General features: G+C 39.9%; 1 long non-coding RNA gene across 1 annotated transcript in view; it reads right to left on the reverse strand.

Annotated features, from left to right (window-relative positions):
- The window catches only part of LOC144586553 (uncharacterized), a 65928-nt gene that overhangs the window by 784 nt on the left and 38796 nt on the right, over positions 1 to 26348 (reverse strand). The gene's annotated exons all lie outside the window — the stretch shown is intronic.

Consider the following 26348-nt stretch of genomic DNA (forward strand, 5'->3'; position numbering starts at 1 on the left):
AGTTAAACACAAAACAATTATCTGACTTACCAACTGCGTCCATCAGTGGATTGTCTCTAGGCCTTTAAACAGGTTCTGGGGCTTATGGAATGCTCACTCCTAGTTCATTGGAAGCCCCTCCCCCATTTATGGAAAACATGAATGCTTTGTGGTATCAGGCAAAAGAGAGTTGCCTCTCTTCTAAACAATGCCACTATCATAGCAGCCACTTTCCGCAAGCAGCTTGCTGAATATTTATTTATTTATTTATTTATTTATTTATTTATTTATTTATTTATTTATTTATTTATTTATACCCTGCCTTTCTAAGGATCTAAGGCAGCTTACAACAAGGAAATACAATATTTAAAGTTGAAAACTAAGTATACAACATATACATAGACACACTCAATGAGTATACATGCTCAAAGATAATATTGAAAACTACGATCAATGAATAAGGAGGCATCTTACATACTTAACAGGCAATATTAAGGTAAAGATCAATAAGTATTCAAAATTTTCAAAAATGTCACTCTGCGAAATGGAAAACACAAACATGGAAAACACAAGTAGTACTAAAAATGCAGTCAAAGCACGGATGCGTAACAATCTATCTCAAAATCACACAGAGGTAGCTGGTTACTGAGGGAAAGCTTGCTTGAAGAGAAAGGTCTTTGCCTGCTTGCGGAAGGATAGCAAAAATGGGGCCAGTCTGACCTCCTGTGGGAGGGAGTTCCAAAGTCTGGGAGCAGCAACAGAGAAGCTCCTCTCCTGTGTCCCCATCAGACACACTTGTGAAGGTGGCAGGATTGAGAGGAAGGCCTCTCCTGATGATCTTAACACCTGGAATGGCACATAATGGGAGATACAGTCTTTGAGACAGCTAGGACTCCGGATATTTAGGGATTTATAGGTTAAAACCAGTACAGTGGTGCCTCGCTTAACGAGCACACCGTTTAACGACAAATCCTCACAGCGACATATTTTTTGTGATCGCTAATGCGATCGCATTGCGACGTTCTCAATGGCCAAAAATCACATTGCGATGATCGGTAAGCATTTCGCTTACCGATCTTTGCATTGAGATGTTTGCAGAACAGCTGATCGGCGGTTCCAAAATGGCCACCGGATCAGCAGAATGGCCGCCCGCAGCATTTTCACGCCCTGCCCTCACCCTCACTTACTGGGCAGTGAAAATGGCGGCCGGATGGGGGAATCTTTGCTTACCAGTGAGTTTTTCCCCAATAGGAACGCATTAAACGGAGTTTAATGCATTCCTATGGAGTTTTCCCCTCCGCATAGCGTTGAATCCGGATAGCGACGTTAATCCTGGAACGGGGCACCACTGTACTTTAAATTGTACTTGGAAGCTGATCAGCAGCCAGTGGAGCTGCTGTAACAGGGAGCTTATGTGATTCTTGTAACCAACCCCAGTAAGTAATCTGGCTGCTGTATTTTGGACCAGTTGAAGTTTCCTGACACTTTCCATTGGCAGCCCCACACAGAACAAACACATTACAGTAATCCAGCCGGGAAGCAACTAAGGCATGTGTCACAGTGGCCAGATCAGCTCTCTCAAGAAATGGATGCAGCTAGTGCACTAGTTCTAATTGTGAAAATGCACTCCTGGTCACCACAAAGGCCTAGAGACAATCCAGGAGCACCCCCAAGCTGTGCATCTGTTTTTTCAATGGGAGTGTAATCCTATCCAGTACCAGCTGCATCCTTATTCTTTGATCTGCCTTTTGACTGACCAGAAGCACCTCTGTCTTGTCTGGAGTAAGTTTCCATTTATTTACCCTCTTGCAGTCCATTACTGATACCAAACACTGATCTAGAGCTGAAGTAGCTTCCTTGGATTTAGGTGGCAAGGAGAGGTGAGTTGGGTGTCATCTGCATACTGGTGACACCGAACCCCAAAACTCCGGATAATCTTTCCCAGTGGTTTCATGTAGATGTTAAATAACATAAGAGACAAAACAGAACTCTGAGGGATTCCACAGGTCAGATGCCAGGATTTTGAACAGAAGTGCACCAGCTGCACTTTCTGAGTTCTCTCCTCCAGAAAGGACTGGAGCCACTGTAAAGCAGTGCCCCCAGTCCCATTCCAGAGATATGAGTCAGGAGGATATTGTGGTCGATAGTAACAAAAGCTGTTGAGAGGTCCAGCAAAACCAACAGGTACACAGATCCCCTATTTGGTTCCCATTGTAGGTCATCTGCCAAGGTGACCAAAGCTGTTCCTTTTTTATTTTATTGTATTGTATTTTATGGGTTAGGTGTAGAGATGGGGGACAGGGGGCATGCGATAAACAGGGGGGGCAAATCAACATAAACATTTTAAAATACTCATTCTCATCTGTTACATTTCAAAGATATGTAAGTTCCCAGTATAACTTAATTATAATATATATTCTGTTTCTAGATTCATCATAGGCTTTTGTCGAGATCTGCAGATGAAGCCTAGTTGTAGGGATCTGCAGATGAAGCCTAGTTGTCGGGATCTGCAGATGAAGCCTGTCCCACCCTCTTGACCAGCAAGGAGAAAGGAAAAGGCAAAGCACTCGAGTGTGGTTTCAGGACGGGATCCAGATGATCAAAAACAGCATGCCGTGCAGCAGCTGTTCAGAGGGAATCCCTCCCGATCCTTTGCCGTGCCCCCTTTTATTGTTTTCTACTACCTTTGCACAAGTTAATCAAGTACCATTCTAAACAGAAGCAGGTAATATCCTGAATACACAAGTAAGGTAAACAGAGGGGCCGGTAAACATAGGCAGGTAAACCCTAAATACACAAGCAGGGTAAACATTCCTGAATACATGAGCAGGGTAAACAGAGACAGATAACACCTTAAATACACAAGTAAGTTAATACAATTTACCCAGAGACAGGTAATTATCCTAGCTACAAAAGCAGGTTAATGAATCATCCTTTACTGGAAGCTGAATACACTGAATTGAATAGATATCTCCCAATGTGGAATGTTCCAGGCCACTGGGAAAAAGGGAGGCATACAAATTACCAAACCTGCCTCCTTGTTGTGCTGAGAGCCAAAACTCATTGTCACATGCAGTATAATTCTTTAAAACTTTAAAACATTGTTCAGATGGAATGAAACCTGGAATCTTGTCATTCCAGTTCTCTGTATGAGTACAACAGAAACACAAACCATGAGTGTGGTGCATAAACAGCTCCTAAGTATTAGTATAAACACTACAGCATATCTTCATCCTATAAGATTTCTACTGGGCTTAACTTATACACCACTATAGTACCTAAATATAGAAAGATACATAGACTTATAGAAAATACCAGAATTAGCTAATAAGCTCTATGTTCTGTCCTATTGATGAGTGACTGGTCTCATAATAAAAAGATACCTGTAAAAATGCTCAGGTGGCATCATGGAGCTATGACCATAACACAGTCATATGCAGACTTGAATAGTCATAAACTCAGAGCAAACTTACACCCATGCAGTCATGGCTCTTTGGCAGCAATTCCAAACAATCATTTGCATATGTTGAATTGGCCCTAACATTAGACACACTGACACAGCTGCTTCAGGCAGAAAACTTTGGGAGCCATGGAAGGGTAAAAGGTTGTTAAGTTATTTTGCTTCTTATTACTGTAAGAAATAGGGAAAATGCTTTTAGATTTTGTGCCTCATGTGCTAAAGTGAAACCATGTCCCTTATCTTGTGTATGTCCCTCAAGGGAATAATTTGCTTCTCTGTCTCAGGCATAAACAGACAAAGTTTTCAAAGTTTTCAAGGAAAGCTTGTGACATATTTAGGCTCCATGAAGAAACCAAGAAAATATAACCACAATCAAATGTAATAGAAGGATATAGATATGGGGGGGAAAAGCAAAAGAATAAACATATTGTGTCTATTACAAAAGTAAATTCAACATTAGAAAAAAGCTCAAAGGCTAAAAAAAACTGCAGCTAATTCTGAGCATTAAAACGAAGCTCTGTGAAATTCAATACCCATTGCCCTGTAAGATCTGGATAACTGATAATAGACAGAGGAAAGACATGTCAAGCGCTCTTATCAACATCACCCTGCAGTGAAGAAAAACAAACAGTTAATTATCTGTTCCTGACAATTTAACAAGCATTTTTTCCCAGGGATGTAGAGAACTGCATTTAGCAGCCATAAGGTAGCCAAAAATAGCACTTGAAAACCACAGCTTGCAGATGAAAATTTGTTGAGAGAGCAGTTGTAACAAGGCTTTCAGTGCCCAGTCTGTTGATTTTTCTCTGGGCTGCACAAAGCATATTTTGCAAGAAGACTGTCCGATGCAATGGCATTCTTTTGGCAGAATGTCTGGAATTGCTGATAAGAGCCAGGCTTTGACCTGGAGTTTTTTTACGCTGGAACACAGGTCCCATCATGCTGAAATATTCAGGAAACTGCCATCATGCTGAGCTAAGGGCTCATGAATGCAGGAACCCAAGGCAAATTGCCGAGCAAAGCAAGGTGTGATAGGATTTGTAGTTCTAAGAACATGGAACATAGAGTGTCCAGGACATCATTTGGATCCCTTACAAGTGGCTGGAGTGTAAACAATGCTTTCCCCAGAGTGGAAGGTGATGGGGAAAAACTTTAAGGAGCTGGTTCACCTCCTCCCACCCCAATATGCAGCATTAGTCTCTCTACTGGCCAGATGGGGGCAATCGTTCCCAGCTATGATATCAACTGTGATATCAGCACCTGTATCCACTAGGCTCTGGACTGGACGTCCTCCTATCTGGATGGTCAGGATCTGGATAACTGCCATGTCCGGCTTAGTAGGATTTTTCACCCAAACAGGATTAGCACATGGAAAAAGCAGTTCAAAACAAGCTTCATGTTGGGGTGTAGCAGCCACCCCCCTTAGATTCTCTTCCTCCTCCCCTTCCTTATATGATGCATCAAATGCTTGTAAAGCTGCTTTTGTACCCCAGCCCATGACATCAAAGAAATCCTGCAGATCCTCTATTATTTTTTCTGGGCCTGGGTTCCAATTCCCTGGGATATCATGCAACTTTGGCTGACTAGGCGGAGACACTGAGGTAGCCGCTGCTTCCAGGCCAGCAAGGGAGGGAGTCAGGCATGCAATTTGTTTTGCTGAATGGAATGCCTGCTTCCAGGCGTTCATAGATACTTCTGTTGCACCAGCATTAATTCCTGCTCGCTTAAATGCTAAATCTTGCCATTCTTGAAGGCAAATGAGTCCTTCTGCTGGTGGAAGGAGACCTCTCCTCCAGTCACTAGGGACAAGCCATGGGGCGGATGAGGATTCCAGGAGAGCCTCTATCCCTTTGTCCTTGCTACTGCTTTGCAGTTCGCGGATGCCTTGAGCCTGGAAAAGTTCAGATCTGACAGGAACTGCTATGGCAGATTCCTGCAGGACAGGAAAAGCAGAAATGACACAGCCAGTTTCTGCACAAGCACCAGTTGTATCCATTGAAGGACGGTTATCAATCTCAATTGCCTGAGGGGGCAATGCTTTTAAGTCATCCTGGGTTTTCCAGGAGGTGTTCTCAGGCTGGTCAGAATTAGACAGAGAGTGCAGCAGGGGAGCTAAGGAGGCTGGAGGCAGAATTTGAGGAAGTTGTTTGAGCAGCTTAGCCTCAAATTCTGGATCAAAAAGAATGCTGCGTGGGCCTTGAAGGCAAGTACGCACTTTGGAGCATGTAGAAATCACTTCTGCTTTAACTCTTGGCTGTCCGTGAAAATAGCTGCCTATTTTAGACCATTCCTTGAGGTCCATCGTCCCTGTTTCAGGGATCCATGGGCACAAATCCCCTATAGTATATACTAAATCTTCCACTTCTGTGTGTGTGGTCGTGTGACCATTCCTTTTTAATAAGAAGTGGAGGTCCTGTACAAATTGTTCCTGACGACTTGATAAAGAAGTCCCCATGTTGCTAGAAGTCTAGGTGTCTTACTTGACAAATTCAACACTCACCGAGGGATCCTTGCGGATGATTGATGCGTCTTGGGGCCTGTGCCAGGCGAGATGAGTGGGTGGTCATTGAAAGTTGACCTCAGAGAGGGCACCATTTGTCGGGATCTGCAGATGAAGCCTAGTTGTCGGGATCTGCAGATGAAGCCTGTCCCCCCCTCTTGACCAGCAAGGAGAAAGGAAAAGGCAAAGCACTCGAGTGTGGTTTCAGGACGGGATCCGGATGATCAAAAACAGCATGCCGTGCAGCAGCTGTTCAGAGGGAATCCCTCCCGATCCTTTGCCGTGCCCCCTTTTATTGTTTTCTATTACCTTTGCACAAGTTAATCAAGTACCATTCTAAACAGAAGCAGGTAATATCCTGAATACACAAGTAGGGTAAACAGAGGGGCCGGTAAACATAGGCAGGTAAACCCTAAATACACAAGCAGGGTAAACATTCCTGAATACATGAGCAGGGTAAACAGAGACAGATAACACCTTAAATACACAAGTAAGTTAATACAATTTACCCAGAGACAGGTAATTATCCTAGCTACAAAAGCAGGTTAATGAATCATCCTTTACTGGAAGCTAGCACACTGTGTACATGACCTGTGCGCCCAAGCACAATGTCTGCTACTGCCACAGATATATACATTGTAAAAGCATACATTTTCCCCACAGGCTTTCAATTATCAAATATTAATTTGCATTCTATTTCTCAAATATTAATTTGCATTCTATTTCTGAGCCAGTCATATAATTTATGCCAACCATCTTCATGGTTTGTCATTCTTGTCGAATCTAGCCATTATGATAATTTATCCATTTCCCCCATATCCAGAATTTTTGCTATTAACTATTTTGCTATTAAAAATAGTAATTATCCAGAATTTTTGCTATTTTTGCTATTATTGTGATGGATTCGCCGGGTCTTTCCAATGTTTAGCAAAGAGAATTCTTGCAGCTGTCAAGATATGGATGGCTAAATATGTTTTCATTGGTTCTATTGATTCCGGAATTATGTTTAGAAGAAAGAATTCAGGGGTTACAGTTATCAGAATCTCTAGAACCTCTTGCAAAAACATTTAAACCCTTTCCCAATATTTTTGGGCTTTTCTGCATGACCACCATATGTGGTAAAAAGAACCTTCCTTTCGTTTACATCTCCAACAGAGGTTTGAAATTTTTACATCTATTTTGGCTAGTTTTGTGGCAGTTATATACCATCCGTAAAACATTTTTATATATTTTCTTTAAATGCTACTGACTTGGTAAGTTCTATATTGTTTTTCCATATTTGTTCCCATTGATCCAAACTTACATTGTGTCCAATATTCTGTGCCCACCTTATCATACATTCCTTAACCACCTCCTCCTGGTATCCAGGAGGATTCTGTCAAAAAGAGTGTTGTCCACATAAAAATCTTGCTGTTTGTCTTTACCATATCTTGAAATTAATTGAGAATGTTACCATGAATCCATATCAAATCCCTGTGCTACTAATTCATCGTTATTTTTCAATGTCCTGTTTGGTTTTAGTACTTCTCTATATCTTAAGATTTTCTTGTTTTCTCTCAAGTTCAGAAGAGAAAATGCCTCCACTGGTGTTACCCAACATGGTATTTTGACATACATCTGTCTTTGAATTTTAGTACAAGACCATAGTAAAGATTTTTCTCAAAATATGATTGTTAAATTGTTTGAAATCGTTCACTCTGCTGTACCAAAGAAAAGCATGCCACCCCCCATTTCAAATCGTGACCTTCCAATTTTTACTGTCTTTGGTTTTCCAAAAAATACAGTCTTTGATCCACGTTAATGAGGCTGTCCTGTAATATAGCAGCCAATTTGGGAGACCCATTCCTCCTCTCTGTTTCCTGTCCTGAAGTGACTTTTATTTTATCCTTGGTTTCTTCCCTTGTCAAACTTAGAAATAAGCTGGTTGAGTTCTTTAAATATTGATTGTTTCAAAATCACTGGGATGTTTTGAAATAAGATCAACTTTGGTAGGATATTCATTTTAACTGTTGCAATCCTGCCCATCATTGTTAATTGCAGATTCCTCCATCTAGTCAAGTCTTTCTTTATTTCTTCCATCATTTTCAGGTAAATTATCTTTCATTAAGGTACTTGTTTTTTGGTGAGGTGTGGTTTTTTTTTTGGTAAAGTTTATTCTAAGATATTTTACTTTCTTTCCCTCCTGGGAATTTGTAAGATTCAAAAGGTCATCTATTTATTTATGTTGCATACATATTTATGTTTGTCTTTCTATGGTTTATTTTAAGGCCCGCAACTTCTCCAAACTCTTTCAATTCTTTCATAAGTGTTTTAGTTGATTTTTGTGCATCTTCCACCATCACAAGTAAGTCATCTCCAAAGGCCTGTACTTTAAATAATTTGACTATAATTTTGGCCCCTTTGATTTTATCAGAAATTTTTATCTGATGCATTAGAATATTTGATTACTATCAAAAAAAAGCAATGGTGATAATGGGCAACCTTGTCTCATACCTTTTTGTATTCCAATTTCTTCTGATAGTTCTCCATTAATTCTTATTTTTGCTTTTTGGTGGGAATAGATCGCTTTTATATTGTTGATAAAGGATTGACCTGCTTCCATTTCTTCTAATTGAAACATCATAAAGTTCCAGTTTATGTTATCAAAGGCTTTCTCTGCATCAATAAAAAGCAATGCTATTCATTTTTCTGGATGGGCCTCATAGTATTCCATGAAGTTTATGAGATTCCTAACATTTTTTCTTAAGTATCTTTTTGGCAGAAATCCTACTTGATCTTCATGGATTACATTGATCAAGACCTTCTTCAATCTTGTAGCTGGAATATTTTTATATATTTTATAGTCAACATTAAGAAGAGATATTGGTCTATAATTTTGAATCTATTCAGAATCAGTGTCTTTATGAATTATTGTGATTATAGTTTTTTTTCCATGTGTTTGGTATCATTTTCTCCTGTTGAATTTCGAGTAGTTTCTTAAAAGGCAAAATCAATATTTCCTCGAACTTTCTATAATACTCTGCACTAATCCCATTACTTCCTGGAGATTTCATAAGTTTTTGTTTAGAGAAAGCAGTTGAAATTTCATTCATGGAGTATGGTTGATTAAACATTTTCTTTTGTTGTTTGGATAATTTCAAATGCTTATTTTCCCGGTAAATATCTTTTTAAATCTTGGGATGGCAGTCCCTTCTTTGTGTAGATTTTTGTATCGAATTTTTCCACTATTTTAAAAAAATCTTTAAAGGTTGTAAACTTTCTCACCCGCTTTATTCTTAAGACTTTAAATGTAGTTTTTGGATCTTTGTCTCTTCAGTTTGTATGCATGCCATCTTCCTGTTTTGTTGGTGTTCTCAAAATAAATTTGTGAACTAAAATGGAGGAGAATGGGCAAATTCAATTCAGACGATTATCATATCTACTACTATGGGCAAGAATCCCATAGAAGAAATGGAGTAGTCCTCATAGTCAACAAAAGAATGGGAAAAGCTGTACTCGGATACAGTCTCAAAAATGATAAAATGATTTCAATACGCATCCAAGGCAGACCTTTCAACATCACAGTAATCCAAGTTTCTGCACCAACCACCAATGCTGAAGAGGCTGAAACTGACTAATTCTATGAAGACTTACAACACCTTCTAGAACTGACACCAAAGAAAGAAATTCTTGTCATTATAGGGGATTGGAATCCAAAAGTGAAGAGATAAAAAGAACAACAGGTAAGTTTGCCCTTGGAGTTCAAAACGAAGCACGCTAACGGCTGATAGAGTTTTGTCAAGACAACAGGCTGGTCATCACAAACATTCTTTTCCAACAACAGAAGAGGTGACTCTGCACATGGACATCACCAGATGGGCAATACCAAAATCAGATTTATTATGTTCTCTGCAACCAAAGATGGAGAAGCTCTATACACTCAGCAAAGGCAAGACCTGGAGCTCATCCCTTATGAATACACAGTTGAAGTGAAGAACAGATTTAAGGAACTCGATTTGGTGGACAGAGTGCCTGAAGAACTATGGATGGAGGTTTGTAACATTGTACAGGAAGCAGCAACAAAAACCATCCCAAAGAAAAGGAAATGCTAGAAAGTGGCTGTCCAACAAGGCCTTACAAATAGCAGAGAAGAGAAGAGAATCAAAATGCAAGGGAGCTAGGGAAAGTTACAGAAAATGGAATGCAGATTTCCAAAGAATACCAAGGAGAGACAAGAGGGCCTTCTTAAATGAACAGTGCAAAGATATAGAGGAAAACAATAAAAAGGGAAAAACCAGAGATCTCTTCAAGAAAATTGGAGATGTCAAAGGAACATTTTGAGCAAAGATGGACATTATAAAAGACAAAAACGTTAGGGACCTCACAGAAGCAGAAGACATCAAGAAGAGTTGGCAAGAATAGAGTGGTGCCTCGACTTATGAAATTAATCTGTATTGGAACTGTGGCCATAACTCGAAATTTTCATAAGTCGAAGCAAAATTTCCCATAGGAATGCATTGAAAACCATTTAATCCATTTCGGCTGTTTTTTGTTCACATGTCGAGGCGCTGTTTGCAGTTTGACACATTCGTTCCCATAGGAACTAATGCAAAACTGGTTAATCCGCACTCTACCACTGGGGGACAACTTTTCTTCTTTTAATCTAAGATGACTTTGGTTTAAAAAGGGCAGGAAAGGAGAGAGGGGGAGGGAACACCTTTTAAACAGAACACCTTTAAAACCAAGCACCTTTTAAACCAAACTAAGCACCTTTTAGGCTAAAAAAGGGGCAGGAAAGGAGGGAGGGAGGGAACACCTTTTAAACAGAACACTTTTAAAACCAAGCACGTTTTAAATCAAGCCAAACACCTTTTTGGTTTAAAAAAAGGGCAGGAAAGGAGGGAGGGAAGGAACAATGGGGAAAAGAGGAAAGAAAGAAAGAAGGTCATCACTGGGGCACACAGACCCCACAGACAAAGGTTTGTGCTGTTAAGCGCAAACAGAGAGAAGAGAGAGAGAGAAGAAGACAATGGGGGGGAAGAGACTTGAGTCTAGAGTAAACTCCATTTTAAAGCCTGCCTGCCTGCATCAACAAGCACCACAGCCTCTCACAGAATATTTTCTGATTTTAAAAGAGACAGACCTTGGAGCCACATTTTAAACAAACATTTTAAAACTAAAGAGAGGTCATAGTACACAAACCCTAGAAGCCACAGAATCCAGCAACCATTATTCCAGCACAGAACTCCTCATCAAAGAGAGAGAGAGAGAGAGAGAGAAGACAATTGGGGGGGAGACTTGAGTCTAAACTCCATTTTACAGCAAACTAACCAGACACAAATCCTAGAAGCCACAGAAAGCAAAAATAAATACTGTAAATAAATTTTACATTTTAAAATTACTGTACAGTCTAATTTTCACATTTAATTTTAATTTAATATTACATTCTACTGTACTTTTCATGCTGCAAGACCCATCAGAGCACAGAAACATAACCACCCACCTAGTCCTACCCCCCAGCTGCAAAAAACCCCTGTACAGTACAGTAAATACCGTGTACTCACCCAGAACAGGCAGTCTCTCTTTGTTATAAAAAAGAAAGTCAAAAATCCAAAAATCAAGAATTTAAAAAAGCAAAAAAACAGAAAAAACAAAAAAACAAAACAAAACAAAACAAAAGAAAAAGAAAAAAGAAAAAAACTGTCCATACAATACAGTATCAGGCAATACCAGGCAGTACCAGGCAGTCTGAAGACTCTCTCCGTATCCACTCTCTAACTGCTGGGACAATCGAGGTAGCAGACAAGCAGCCTCTTCACAGGCCAACGGTTAACTAAAAGTTCAAATTTCGCGCATTCCCCACCTCCCCCACATTTTTCGTCCGTAAGTCGAAGCTCCGGCCGCAAGTCAAAGGAAAAATTTTGCAGCCGGAGTTTTTTGTAAGTCGGTACATCTGTAAGTCGAGGCACCACTGTACACAGAGGAATTATACCAGAAAGATCTGGATATCCCGGACAACCCAGATAGTGTGGTTGCTGACCTTCAGCCAGATATCCTGGAGAGTGAAGTCAAGTGGGCCCTAGAAAGCATGGCTAACAACAAGGCCAGTGGAGGTGATGGCATTCCAGTTGTACTATTTAAAATCTTAAAATATGACGCTGTTAAGGTGCTACACTCAATATGCCAGCAAGTTTGGAAAACTCAGCAGTGGCCAGAGGATTGGAAAAGATCAGTCTACATCCCAATCCCAAAGAGGGGCAGTGCCAAAGAATGCTCCAACTACCATACATTTGCACTCATTTCACACACTAGCAAGGTTATGCTCAAAATCCTCCAAGGTAGACTTCAGCAGTATGTGGACTGAGAACTCCCAGAAGTACAAGCTGGATTTTGAAGGGGCAAATTGCTAACATGCACTGGATTATGGAGAAAGCCAGAGAGTTCCAGAAAAACATCTGCTTCTGCTTCATTGACTACACAAAAGACTTTGACTGTGTGGACCACAACAAACTATGGCAAGTTCTTAAAGAAATGGGAGTGCCTGACCACCTTATCTATCTCCTGAGAAATCTATATGTGGGACAGGAAGCAACAATACAATACAATACAATACAATAAATAAACAATTAGAACTGGATATGGAAGAACTGATTGGTTCAAAATTGAGAAAGAAGTACGACAAGGCTGTATTTTGTCCACCGGCTTATTTAACTTATATGCAGAATACATCATGTGAAAGGCTGGACTGGAGGAATCACAAGTGCGAATTAAGATTGCCACAAGAAATATCAATAACCTCAGATATGCAGATGGTGCCACTCTGATGGCAGAAAGTGAGGAGGAATTAAAGAACCTCTTAATGAGGGTGAAAGAGGAGAGTGTGAAAAATGGTCTGAAGCTCAACATCAACAAAACTAAGATCGTGGCCACTGGTCCCATCACCTCCTGACAAATAGAAGGGGAAGATATGGAGGCAGTGACAGATTTTACTTTCTTGGGCTCCATGATCACTGCAGATGGTAACAGCAGCCACGAAATTAAAAGACTCCTGCTTCTTGGGAGCAAAGTGATGGCAAACCTAGACAGCATCTTAAAAAGCAGAGACATCACCTTGCCGACAAAGGTCCGCATAGTCAAAGCTATGATTTTTCCAGTAGCAATGTATGGAAGTGAGAGCTGGACCATAAAGAAGGCTGACCGCCGAAGAATTGATGCTTTTGAATTGTGGTGCTGGAGAAGACTCTTGAGAGTCCCCAGGACTATAAAGAGAACAAACCTATCAATTCTGAAGGAAATCAACCCTGACTGCTCACTGGAAGGACAGATCCTGAAGCTGAGGCTCCAGTATTTTGGCCATCTCATGAGAAGAGAAGACTCGCTGGAAAAGACCCTGATGTTGGGAAAGTTTAAGGGCAAGAGGAGAAGGGGGCAACAGAAGAGTCAGACATGGCTTAATGACTAAACAACAACAAAGGAAAAATTAGTGGTCTTAAAAAGAGAGAGATCCTGAGCTGATAGAGGAGGTGTCTGAGGGCATCCTCCAAAGCTCGGGGAAAATCTCCCTTTGTGGGAGAGCTGCTGGAAGGGGCCAAAAAATTATGGCACTGAGTTGTGATTGCTCCATGCTAAAAGCAGAACATGAATGGACACAAAAAATCTCTCCTGGTTGGTGATAAATCTCTTTCAGGATCACAAAAACCACAGGGGGAACAAGAGCCCTTTCCAGAGCTGACTGTTTGCTGTAGTTTGCTCCTCCCCCCCTCCAACCAAAGCTGTTTCTGTCACATAACCAGGCCTGAAGTCAGATTGAAATGGATCTAGATAGTTTGTCTGACACAGGAACTACTGGAGCTGAAAAGTCACAACCTGCTCTAGCACTTTCCCCAAGAATGAGATATTAGACACCGGCCAGAAATTATACAGTCTTATGGGGTCCAAAGAGGGCTTTTTAAACAATGGTCTTACTAGTGTCTCCTCTAAACATGATTGGGTCCTATCCTGTTTCAAGGAGGCATTCACCACTCCTCCTACCCAATCAACCAGTCCCTTTCTGGTGGCTTGTATGAGCCAGGAAGGGCAAAGATCAAGAAGGCACGTGGTAGCCCTAACCTCCTTGAGGATCCTGACCACATAATCACACTGCAGCAACCGAAACTCATCCATTAACACAGGGGAAGCAGGGGGCACAGTTTCCTTCACAGGGCTTGAAATAGCTACAGGATCCAAGTCAGGGTGGATCTTAGCAATTTTGCCTGCAAAGTGTTGTGCAAATTATTCACAGTGAGCTACATTGTGGTCTACATAATCTATCTGGTGGCCAGCATGTAGCATGTCCCTGACCATTTCAAAAAGCTCCACTGAGCAATTCCATGCAGATGCAATAGAGCAGGGGTCAGGTAACATTTTTACATTTTACCCCCCAAAAAATTTATATACGCCGATATTACCCCCTTGATTCTAAAGGAAGGAAATCATACATTATTTGAATTAAAAATATTATTGAATCTACACAGGCTGTGTACCGAACTAGAAGGATGCACCAAATTTGATAAAGATGTGCACTATTTTTGCTGAAACACATTGCACTCCAGCCATGGTGTGGTATAGGGAGTAGTAAGGTGTCCAACGTGCCTAGCAAGTTGCATTAAATTTTTTCTAGCTCTTAGAGGATTTAATCATCATCAGTGGCTACCAGAGTGGTGCTAGCAATGACATGCTTGCTAGAGACAGCCAATGCAGAATTGGGGAGGGGGCTTTTCCTACCACTTTAATCATTCTATGTGTGGTGTGCAAATAGGAACAAACCAGGTTAAAGGTCATGTCACCCTGGTGCCACAGCCCAAAATCAAAGGACCATTGTGCTAATGAGGGTGAAAGAGGAGAGTGCAAAAAACGGTCTGAAGCTCAACATCAAAAACACTAAGACCATGGCTGCTGGCCCCATCACCTCCTGGCAAATAGAAGGGGAAGATATGGAGGCAGTGACAGATTTTACTTTCTTGGGCTCCATGATCACTGCAGAGGGTGACAGCAGCCACAAAATTCAAACACACACACACAAACAAACAAACAAACACACCCTCCCTCCCTCCATTTTCTACAATTACATACATTTAAATAAGCTTGATGAAGTCCTCAGTCTCTCGCACCTTTCTTCCCTCCTTCCCTTGCTTGCTCGCTCCTTTCCCTCCTGCTGCTTGTTGGCAGTCATTTCTGGAGGAAGCAATCATTCAGAAGCCCCGGATTGATTGCGTGATTGCCTGGGGATAATCCACAGTTGCAACCAATCAAGGAGCTTATCTCCCGATCTCTCAACTAAGATCTCTCAACTAACGGAGGATTTACAAGTGCCTGCTGCAACCAGGAAGTAACAGGGAGAGGTGGCTTACAATTTGAGATGGGTGCAGAGGGTGGGGGTGGGAGGGAGGGAGGAAGGGAGGGGTGTAGCAGTCTGCACGTTACCCCCAGGATTTTTATTTTTACCCCATTTGGGGTAATTTTACTCCTGTTCCCCGACCTATGCAATAGAGGCAGAGAAGAATAACTGCCACTGCCACTGCCATGGAATAGGCCTTCCAATGGGCCCTGGCTCTTTTTTGATCAGATTCACTCCAAGATTCACTTGTGCCTCGTTTGCATGGCCTTATTTGTTGTGCTCATTTTGTTGTGGTTGCTGTGACAGGTCAACAGAAGTCTTTTGCTCTTAAAAGCCTACAGAAAGCAGTCAAGAACCAACAGTATGTGATGTCAAAAACTAGGAAGGAAGAAGTCACCTTGCTTACTTAAGCATTGCCCATGGTTGCTAGCTGAAAATATCAAACTGGCAATGATTAGGAAGCTTAATTAATTATTTTTTCACTCCAGTGTCTTTGGAACTAATCAAATTGACTCTGAAAACAGGTATGTGATGAGATTTAGTTTACTTTTATGTCATTTTTAATAATGAGGTTTAGAAAAAGATCGGCTTTTAGAAGGCAACCATAAGACAGCTACAGAATCTGTTATGGAGCCAGTGATCAAGCATGAGAGACCTAAACATGACTTGTAGTGTAAATAGCATTCTCAAGACAAGAATCTATCTGATGCTATTACAGGCAACCAAGGTGCACGTACATATGGTGCAATATGCACTGTCACAGTTTCATATTCGCTTGATTGTGCTCTTCTTGCAATCAGCATTTGCCCATAGCAGTTGCCAAAATCCCATCCTGACACAGCAATAGTCAGATAGTAAGGATTAGTGTATGCTCCTGTATATAATATGCTGAGTGTCTGTTACTTTTGGTATTATATACTCACCACTCACACCTATATCTCCCACTGAAGTTTCTCATTATTCCAGCAGAATCCTACACTGTCGTCATAACTTGGCAAACTTTTTTTCCACACAATTAAGTTAATAGCATAAATTAGTGCCTCTTGTGGGAACCCAACATTAATCATGAGTGTTGTTGATCTCCCTTGTCCTGTCACAACTGAAATGATATTGGCGAAGTGAGCAGCTTTACAAACTGCTTTATAACCACATGCGTACAGTGCTCATTGTCACTTAATTGTAGTACAAAACTAAGCAGGTGTGCACAAAACTCACTATTCACATAACAGAATGACACACTACATAGATTTCCAGTTATGGTGGACCTTCTGCCCCTTCTGCAGGACAGAAGCAAGAACTGTGTACAGTATATAAAGCAGTTGTGACATGTAGGATTTAATTCTTGCTGTGATTGGACACCCGCTGTTGTTCTCACCATGGTAGTGGGGTGGAGCAAATCCAATAAACCTTCCTGCTTAAAAAAAGTGTTTATGTTCATAAATATTTACAAATGCATTATACTTGCATGCAAGTCAAAGGAGCACAAGCTGGCAGCTAAGCACACTGGTGAGATCTGTGAAACTGATCCAGGTAGATTGACTTTTGCTATGTTGTGAGAGGATCTTACAGGGGAAATTTGTTATCTAGTAATCCAAACCAGTTACTACTAAATGTAATAATCACACTGAATTGCAGGCTGTCGTACATTACTCTTTGTGCCTCAGATCCCCTCCCCCAGTTTCTAATACAGGGATAAAGGACCTTGCTGGCATAGAAATGTGCACTTGAAGGAATACTGTTATAATGTTTAATAATAAGTAAATAAATAATTGTTCACATTGAGTCATTCATTGCAAAGAGCAGGGGTTCGTGCTTTTTATCTATCTATCTATCTATCTATCTATCTATCTATCTATCTATCTATCTATCTATCTATCTATCTATCTATCTATCTATCTATCTATCTATCTATCTATCTATCTATCTATCTATCTATCTATCTATCTATCTATCTATCTATCTATCTATCTATCTATCTATCTAACACTGGTTTCTGGGTAGTTCATGCTGAGATCTTATCACAACTACATTTAAAACCTGGATTTTTCTATTGATTCCTATGATCAGCTGTATCTTTCATATTGTGAAAATGAAATAGTTCCTTCACTGTTAACCTAGAAGCTTTTGGTCCAGAAATGACATGCTGCACTCTGACCTTTTTTTTTAATTTCTGATGTGTTTGTGAGGTAGCCAATCCACTTCCACTGCCTTCCCATGATGCATTTCAAAAAGCACTGAAATTTTCTTTATAACATGGAAAATTAGTTGCCTTGGCAACACAGCAATGTGTTCCTTCCCACCTCTAGTGAAGGCAATGCTGCTTTGTTTGTCTTTAATTATGATGCTAAGCAGCCTAAGTTGCTTGTGGGACATTCTTACATTATTATTTTGGGATCCCTGATTGTTTGGGACCACCATGTGAGGGGAAAAGAAGCAGTAGATACTGTGTGCTCTTAGGCGGGGTTCTGGGTTTTAGGATTGGTATGAGGCTGTGTGTGTTTTGGTCTAGTCTCTGAGCGTTCTTTGTGAATTTCGTTGTATGTTTATATGGCGTATATACGTTCACTGACAATAAATAATTATTATTAAATTATTATTATTATTATCAGTCAAGTTGCTATGAACAACCATAAAAAACACAGTTCCTTGTGTGTGTGTCTGCGTGTGTGTGATAAGGACCTGCATGTTTTTGGTGTAATTTTGCATCCTCTTTTGACTTAGTCTTACACATCAGAGTTTCCATGTAGGTTTGACTTGCAGCCTAAATGTTTAGCACACCAAAATATCTATCATAATTTGGTCAACACAGCATTTGAAATATCAATAAACAAGTGTGGGCTCAGCAGCAGATTTTGTATGTAATATAGAAATGATTTAACCTAAAAAAATAATTAAAGAAGCAGAATAGCTGACTTATTACTTTCTTCATTACATGTCATGATCCAATAAAACACATGGATTTCTTTTCTTGTGATGTTGAAAGCACTGAAGTCTTTACTCATATTCACTATAAAAGTTAGGTGATTGATTTTGACACCAATTGATTTACATTCTATTGACTATTTAGCACAAAGCCATGAAAAGGACAGACTGCAGTTAAAATGAAAATGAAGGAATCTGTGCTCTCATATTCTGCTTAATAAAAGGCACTGTTCATGTATCCAGGCTGAAAGTGTATAGGGTCTCAAAAGGATGTGAAGATGCAGGTAAATCCTGCCCCCTCAAACCTATCTGGAAATCTTGCAGACCTCTTGCAAAGTATATATCAGCACAAGAACAGCCAGTGGGTTGTGTGTACAGGTTTTTCATGACTCACAGCCCTGACAACAAAAGGTTGTCTATCGCAGAAACACTGTAAGAAGGTACTGACAAACACATATGCAGCTCTTTACATTGGACATGCAAGAGTCTGAAAGATTTCCAAATAAGGATGTAGGTGTGCATCCACATATTACCACCCTCTTTTGAGCCATACATGTATTCAGGGTGATTTTGAGACCCAATACGGATGGTAACAGGGCAGGTTTTACTGGATGAGATCGTATTGCTTAACATAGCAAGTCACAACTAGTTAAGCCCCACTGAATCAATGAAACTTGCAGAGGAGCTGACTCACCAAATGCCCTCTGATTCAATGGGCCCACCCTCCTAATTTTACCTAAAGCCAATTCACAGATTAATTTTTGAGAATGTACAGTGTTTTTAACCACATCATTGTCTTATGGAAAGCAGCCAATCTGAAAATCACAACATCCGAGACAGCCCTGTAAAACTAATAGTATAAGTAGTTTGGATGAGTGTGCAAGAACACACACATATTTCTGATACTTTCAAATCAAAAGTGCTTAGGCAATTGTCTCTGCCAAACACATGAAATGACTGTCTTGATGAGCGTTGCATTTCAGGCAGTATAAAAACTATCTTTGGAGTGTGAGTTGTGATGGCTCTCACTAGGGATGGAAGTGAAAGACCCAAAATGCATGTGCTTTGGGCAATTTTGTGAGTGTGTTACTTAATGTTAAGCTTACAGCTCTTCTTTATTAAGTGTTTAAGAAATACTTTTATGCTTTTTAGTACTACTGAGTAGTTCAGTGGTTTAAGTATCTGGCTGTGGAGTCAAAGGTGGGGAGTATGATTCCTCACTGTGGTTTCTTTTATTTTTATTTTTTTAAATTTTCCTTATAAAGGTAAGGTAAGGTAAGGGGCAGCTGGGATAGGGGTACCCTCAGAGAGGGTGGATTTGAATGGATACATTACAAATCAACATTTTTCATAGTAATTCCATACATTCTTTTCTAGAAATAGTTCCACATATCATAGAGAAATATAGGCCGTGAGAGAGATGGAAAAATCAAATTCAGACAGATACGTATATTGTTATTCTTATTATTGATTATGTAGCTGCTAGTCTCCATCATTTATTCTGTTTCTTCTGCAGCCATACAGATAACTATGTATCAGTCCACTATTCTACCTACCTTGTAACCATGTACATAATTGTGACCAAATTTTCTGATGGTCTTTTTTCTTTTTTGCATCTAGCCAATCTGATAGTGTGTCCATTTCTGCAGTTTCAAGTACAGTGGTGCCTCGCTTGATGACGTTAATCCGTTCCAGCGAAATCGCTGTAGAGTGAAATCGTTATCAAGGGGGGGGAAACCCCATTGAAACACATTAAAAACCGGTTAATGTGTTCCAATGGACTAAGTACCTAATCGTCCAGCGAAGATCCTCCATAGGGTGGCCATTTTCCGGTGCCTGTCTTGCAAAAATTAAGTCCTGAAAACAGCGGGGAGCAGTGGGCAGCCATTTTGAGAGCCGCCGATCAGCTGTTTTCAGATCATTGTAATGCGAAGAATTGGTTCCCAAAGCAGGGAACCGATTATCGTAAAGCGATTTTTGCCCATTGAAACATCATTTTGTGATCGCAAAAACTTCATCATCAAGTGGATTCATCGTTTAACAAGGTAATCGTTAAGCGAGGCACCACTGTATTTGATCTCCAACTTCATCTATTTGCGGTGTTCTAGGTTCCTTCCAGTGTTTTGCAAAAGCTATTCTTGCTGTTGTTATAATATGAATAGTTAAATAAGTTTTTTTGGAGTCTAGTATATCTGGTGAGATATTTAATTGGAATAGTTCTGGTCCCATCGGTATTGAAGTTTCTAATATCTCTTGTAGCATCTGATTCACCTTACTCCAGTATCTTTGGGCATCTTTGCACATCCACCACAGGTGATAAAATGTTTCTTCTTTCTGTTTACATTTCCAACATATATTTGAAATCTGGGTACTTATTTTAGCCAGTGTTGTGGGGGGTCATATACCATCTGTAGAACATTTTGTATATATTCTCTTTAAATACAAAATATTTAGTTAATTTTATATTTGTTTTCCATATTTGTTCCATTGATCCAGTTCAATATTATGTCCTACATTCTGAGCCCATTTAATCATACATGCATTTACCACTCCCTCTTGTGTTTCAAAATCTAACAGAAAATTATATACTGTATTTTTTGCACCATAAGACTCACTTTTTTCCCACAAAACAGGGGGGTGAAAAGTCTGTGCATCTTATGGAGCGAAGAAAACAGATTATATTTTCCTGTTTTCTTCTCCTAAAAAATCGGTGCGTCTTATGGAAAGGTGCGTCTTATAGAGCGAAAAATACGGTAATAACTTAATATATTTTCCCTCTGATTCTAGAAGAATTCTGTCAAAAGGGATATTTTCTAGGTGAAAGCCCTTTTGATTATCTTTAGCAAACCTTGATAATAATTGTGATCATGCCCACCAATCCATTTCAATGCCTTGGGTCACTGTAGTTCCTTGAGCAGGATTGAATTTGATGATCCATGGGGTCCCTGCCAGCTCAACATAATTATTATATTCTTTTTTACTCTATATCCAGGTGGCAAAAATGCTATTTTTGGCAATTTTGTATTCTCTTGGAATTTTTGCATTTCAGATACAAGCTCTCTCTCCATAAAAAGAGACTTGAACATAAGAAGGTGTTTTGTACAACTCATTTCTCTATTCAGGAAAAGAAGTGAATATCTACACGACTTTTCTAAAAGAAACAATAAATTATTTGTGGTCCACACATTAATAAAAATCTTACTTGAGGAGACACTTGTCAGATGTGGACAAATATGTAGAATTCCCAATTACTTTGGGTCTACTTTATGCAGGAACTGAGGAAGTGGTGATTTGTTGGACCTTACAAGAGAGCTTCTAAAATATGAATGATTTATGTTCATGAAAGAGGGATACACTGAAATTTTGAGTTTCTTTCGGGTTCCCTCTTTTGTATAAACTTTCATTGTTCTTCATCCTTTAAATTGCCTAAGAAATTTTTCATCCATGTTGCAACTCAGGGCTGTCAGCAGCCTATCAGAATGTCCTGAGGGAATTGCAATTTTGAATATATAAAATGGCCTGGATCCCAATGAAGAGAGTTCTTTGTTTCAGTCTTTTCTTGTTGGATTCCTGTATGCTGAGTTCTTGGTACCGTTAATCTTGGATTGCTGCTTGCCTGCCTGCCTGCTGTGCCTCCATCATGGATAATTTCCCTTTTAAAATCTTTTTTTTTTTTTTTGGTGCTGGTGTACCATGTTGGTACTTTTTTTTTTTTTTTACTCCCCTTGACTTCTCTGGGGATCTCTCTCTCTCTCTCTCTCTCTCTTTGGGCTGCCCTTTTCTTTTTTGGTTTATTTTGCAAGTTGCTAGACTTAGAGAAATTGTTGTTGTTATGTGTTGTCAAATTTCCACCAACATATGAATTTATGAATGAGTAATCTCCAAAACACATTCAAAGAAGTAAGGTACAACAATCAGTTTAAAATCCCCCACTCAAGCAGCCAGTCATTCAGGGAAAGTGCACCTGAAAAGAAAGATATTTCCCTGCTTGCAGAAGAACTGCAAAGATGGAGCCAGCCTTGTGTCTTATGAGAGGGGGTTCCACAGGTAATAGAGCCAAGAAAATTCCTACACATGCTGTGACTTTGTGAGTGGTGGAATGAAACTGTGTGCTTATTTTAAGCTGCTGAGCTAAAGGGCTTCTAATTCATGTATGGTTTTGTCATGTTAACTGCCAGTAGTTTACCAGATAAGATGTTGGATAACATTGTGGCTTTTAGTGTGCTCTAAACACAGTTTGTAAAAACCTCCCTTCTTTTGCTCAATAAAAAGCAGATTTGAAAATGCAAGTACATAATGCTTTCATGATTTAATTAAAGCAGCTCTCCTACATTCAAATTATTCACCACTGTTATTATCTATTAATCCTGGGATGAATACAGAAAAGGTAGAGGGTTGATGAAGGGAGATAATTCCTTTCCAAACCCAAATAATTACATGAGTTTCACTCTCTATTTGCTATACATACTGTATATGTAGGCTTTGCACCAAGGTAGAAAAACAGAAATACAATAATAAAGTCATTTTCTTCATGATTGCCTCTTTCCTTCTCTAGTTATGCAAGATGGAAGCCACTCTTTTCTATTTTCTTTTCCATGGACAACAAAATGCAACCTATAAGGTGGCTGAAAATGAAGTGTGGAAATTTTGCTTTGATGGCACGGTCTACTGGTTCTGGGAGTTGTAGGTCAGAAAAGTAACTATACCATTTCCAGTAGGTATGTGCCCAGGTTTTTTTTTTAAATTGTGTAAATACAGACCATTTGTGAGGCAACAACGGAACTGAGCAAAAATCCCAAGGGCACGTGGATGTAGAGGCACCCCCACAATCTCTCATAACAATGTTAAACTGTTAGAATAAATAAATAAGAACACAGGATGATTAAAAATGGGTGAATGGAAGTCAAATGCATCAATATTTAGGATGATGTTTGATGAAGGAAAATGCTGAATTGGTGCCAAAGAAGCACCAATAACACTCCACCAATGAAGCCAAAACGTTTGCTGCACATTCTGCATACTGACAGTCTCTTCATGAGTTTACCAGGCAATAAAAGTCCACAGTTGATGACATCACCAGCATGTATGGGTATACTTTTACAGAAGAGGATTTTGGCTATTGTTTGACTAGTCTTTTCCTTAAAGGGTGAGACAACACTTTCCAGAACCACACCAATAGAGGACATGTCAACCACAGGTGAATGAATGAGCCATACTGATTGGACCCCTTCAACACAGCATTGACCATGAGCTATCAAGTCTGGATAACTTGGCAGGAATTTAAATACCAACAGTGTATTAACTTTAGTGCATTCTCACAGAATCACACAGAGACTGATTTAAAGGAAAACACTGACCATATCTTTTCCTGATTAGAATCCAATGTGGATGAATTAAGATCTGTTTCCTGTAACCCCCTTTAATCTCTTTACCTTTCTATATGCATGTTCTATTCATCATCAATAGCATTTTGATACTTGCCCCAGTCCTTACCAGTGGGTGTAACACAGAGTACTCCACATACACATGGGCTGAAGGGAGCAGGTCAGATAAAATAGCAAGGTGGGCCAGATATGGCCCATGGGCTATAGTTTGGAGACTCCTGCACTAAAGAAAAGTTTGCACTGGGGCTGTGTAACTACACATTTGTTGCCTTGGAGTCTCACCTGACAAGTGTCACTAGGAAATGCCATTCCATTGTGAAAGAAATCTAGCCTTCTAAAGATACCACATAATCTCCAGCTCTTGTATTGGTTGTTTTTTTCCACTGAAATTGAAGTTGTGAGCGATTCAGGACCAGGCAAAGAAAAGATGGACATGGAACCAACAATCTGTCCCAAAGCTGTGACTGCTAAAAAAAAGGGTTTCCTAGCTTATTGATATCAGAAAATGTAGTGATGAAAAAGAATACTGTGGATAACTGTGGTCTCCATACTTAATAGGAACCCAGATTCTAGGAAAAAGAAACAAGTTGTAAACAAGGAAGAAGAATCAAACATCTTTCCTTGGCAACCAGTATTGCCAGTCCACAAATGTACTCCATCTTACCCACTTGAGTAAAAGACTGAGGTAGAGGACTTCAAGCTTTCAGAAAGTGGCAGTATCAGTGAATAACAATTCTAATAAAAAGACTGTCAGAAATAATAAAATCACAGCACCCTCTTTTTTTATTTAGGAAGAGATAAACACATACTTAGATTCTTTCGGATAAAGTCTGAGAGGATTTTACAAATGAGGACTATTTGCATTTTCAGAAGCAAACACAAGTGAACATGCAAGGTGATAGCTGCACTGTGCTTTAAGCTTAGCAAAATGTTTTAACCCTGCAAGTACTCTCCTCCTGTTCCCAGATCCATTACTGTACTTGTTCCTTCAAAATCGTATTAAATGACATTCTAATTTCTTCCAGTGGAACCTGCCAGGTGCATTTCTCAGTGCAGGAGATATGTTTCTCCCAGATGCATCTTACACATTTGCAAGTGAAATGATGAACTAACTTCTGTATTTATGTTTTTCCACTTCATTCATAATCCTGATTGGCTCTGTGTGATGCCTAATTTACATGAAAGTTCCTGGGATTGTATTACTGAATAATTAATTTCCACAGCAGAGTAGCTAGCTTCCACTTGGGTGATTCTAGGATGCTGCTCATGTGATAACAGCTGAAATATATATTCTGATCAGAGATGCAATGAACCAATGTCATATGGAATGTTAATTATATCGTCACTTGTGAAAAGCCTCACTGATCACATAGTGCAACTGATGAGCATAGGATGAGATGAACTTTCTCCAGAACCTTGACATGGAAAGGAAATGATTTCCCCCCTTTTTTGTTCATTTTAAAACACTTAGTATTTTTTCTCATTCTTCTGAGCGGCATTTGATTTGGTCTCTATTATCATAAAACTTGATTTTTACATCTGTAGCTACGTGTGTTTGGCCTGCAGACAGTTATGAAACTGATGGAAACAGAAGCAATAATTATTCTTGAGCCCCTGAATTAAGATGGCAGTATTTTCTACCTTAAGTTATTCTCTAGTTGTCAGATCCAGGGTTTCTCATTTGGTCAACCCTTGCCCCAGCCTGTGTGCACAGACATCACATCCAGATACCTTGTATGTCTTTATTCATAGAGCTAGCTCTTAGATGAGCCACTGATTCAGTTCAGGCAATTCATATGGCTGAAGCCGTTGCAAAATGAAATGGGCATCTGATATTTTGACATCTTGAGGTGTCAGTTGATGGCATATTTCCCATGAAATGAGATGAGAAGGAAGGGACTGTGCTAAGAAAGGAACAGCAATACAAAAAGTGCCTATAGTGACCTGAGCCTGTTAGCTAAAGTGACAGATAAATCTTCAGCTCATTGGCATTCCCTCCTTCTGCAATGATTTTCAGAGGAAGGACTGACCTTTCAGAGGCCTTTCTATAGCTCAGCTCTATTTCTTTATTCTCACCCTCTCCTCCCCCTCCCTCCCCCCCACCCCTTTCCTGCTCTTCTCTGCCATCAAGCATAGACGGCTGTTATGTGGCATCCCATTTTCATCTGGCTGTGGTTGGGTGGTTCTTTGGCAGACTTCAGAGCTGTCTCTGCCTCTCACATCAAGATGACCTAGAAAAGAGAGGAATGGCCAAGTCAGCCCAGGTCACAGAGACAGCCCTGTTCTTCCCTGAGATCTCTCTCCCTGAAGTTGCCCTAAACAATTTCCCTTTCTCTCTCTCTAGCAAACTGAGTCCACTCCTCCCTTTTCCCACTTCATGTTTTGTTCTGATTACCCTCCCCCCCCCCAAGGCAACCAGTGTATGGAAAAGTTGCTTTTTTGGATTAAAATTCCCCAAATTGCCTAGCTAACATAGCCAATTCTGAGAGTTGTGGTCTGGAAAAGTAACTTTTCCAAGGTCTGAGGAAAATGATTTCCAACTTTCTTCACTGTGATGCCATCACGTTTATTATATCCATGAACCCAATGCCTAGAATTCTATTGCTGTTTGCATAAGAATCCTATTGCTGTTTGCATTTGAGTAATTTGCCATGGTTAATTGTGGCAAATTGATATGAGTGCTGAGGCCTGTCTTAGCCATGTGCCTGGTGGTGCCCCTGATTGACACCCAAGATGTGCTCTTGTTCT

Source organism: Pogona vitticeps, chromosome 2, assembly GCF_051106095.1.
Source record: "Pogona vitticeps strain Pit_001003342236 chromosome 2, PviZW2.1, whole genome shotgun sequence".
In the NCBI taxonomy this organism is placed as follows: domain Eukaryota; kingdom Metazoa; phylum Chordata; class Lepidosauria; order Squamata; family Agamidae; genus Pogona; species Pogona vitticeps.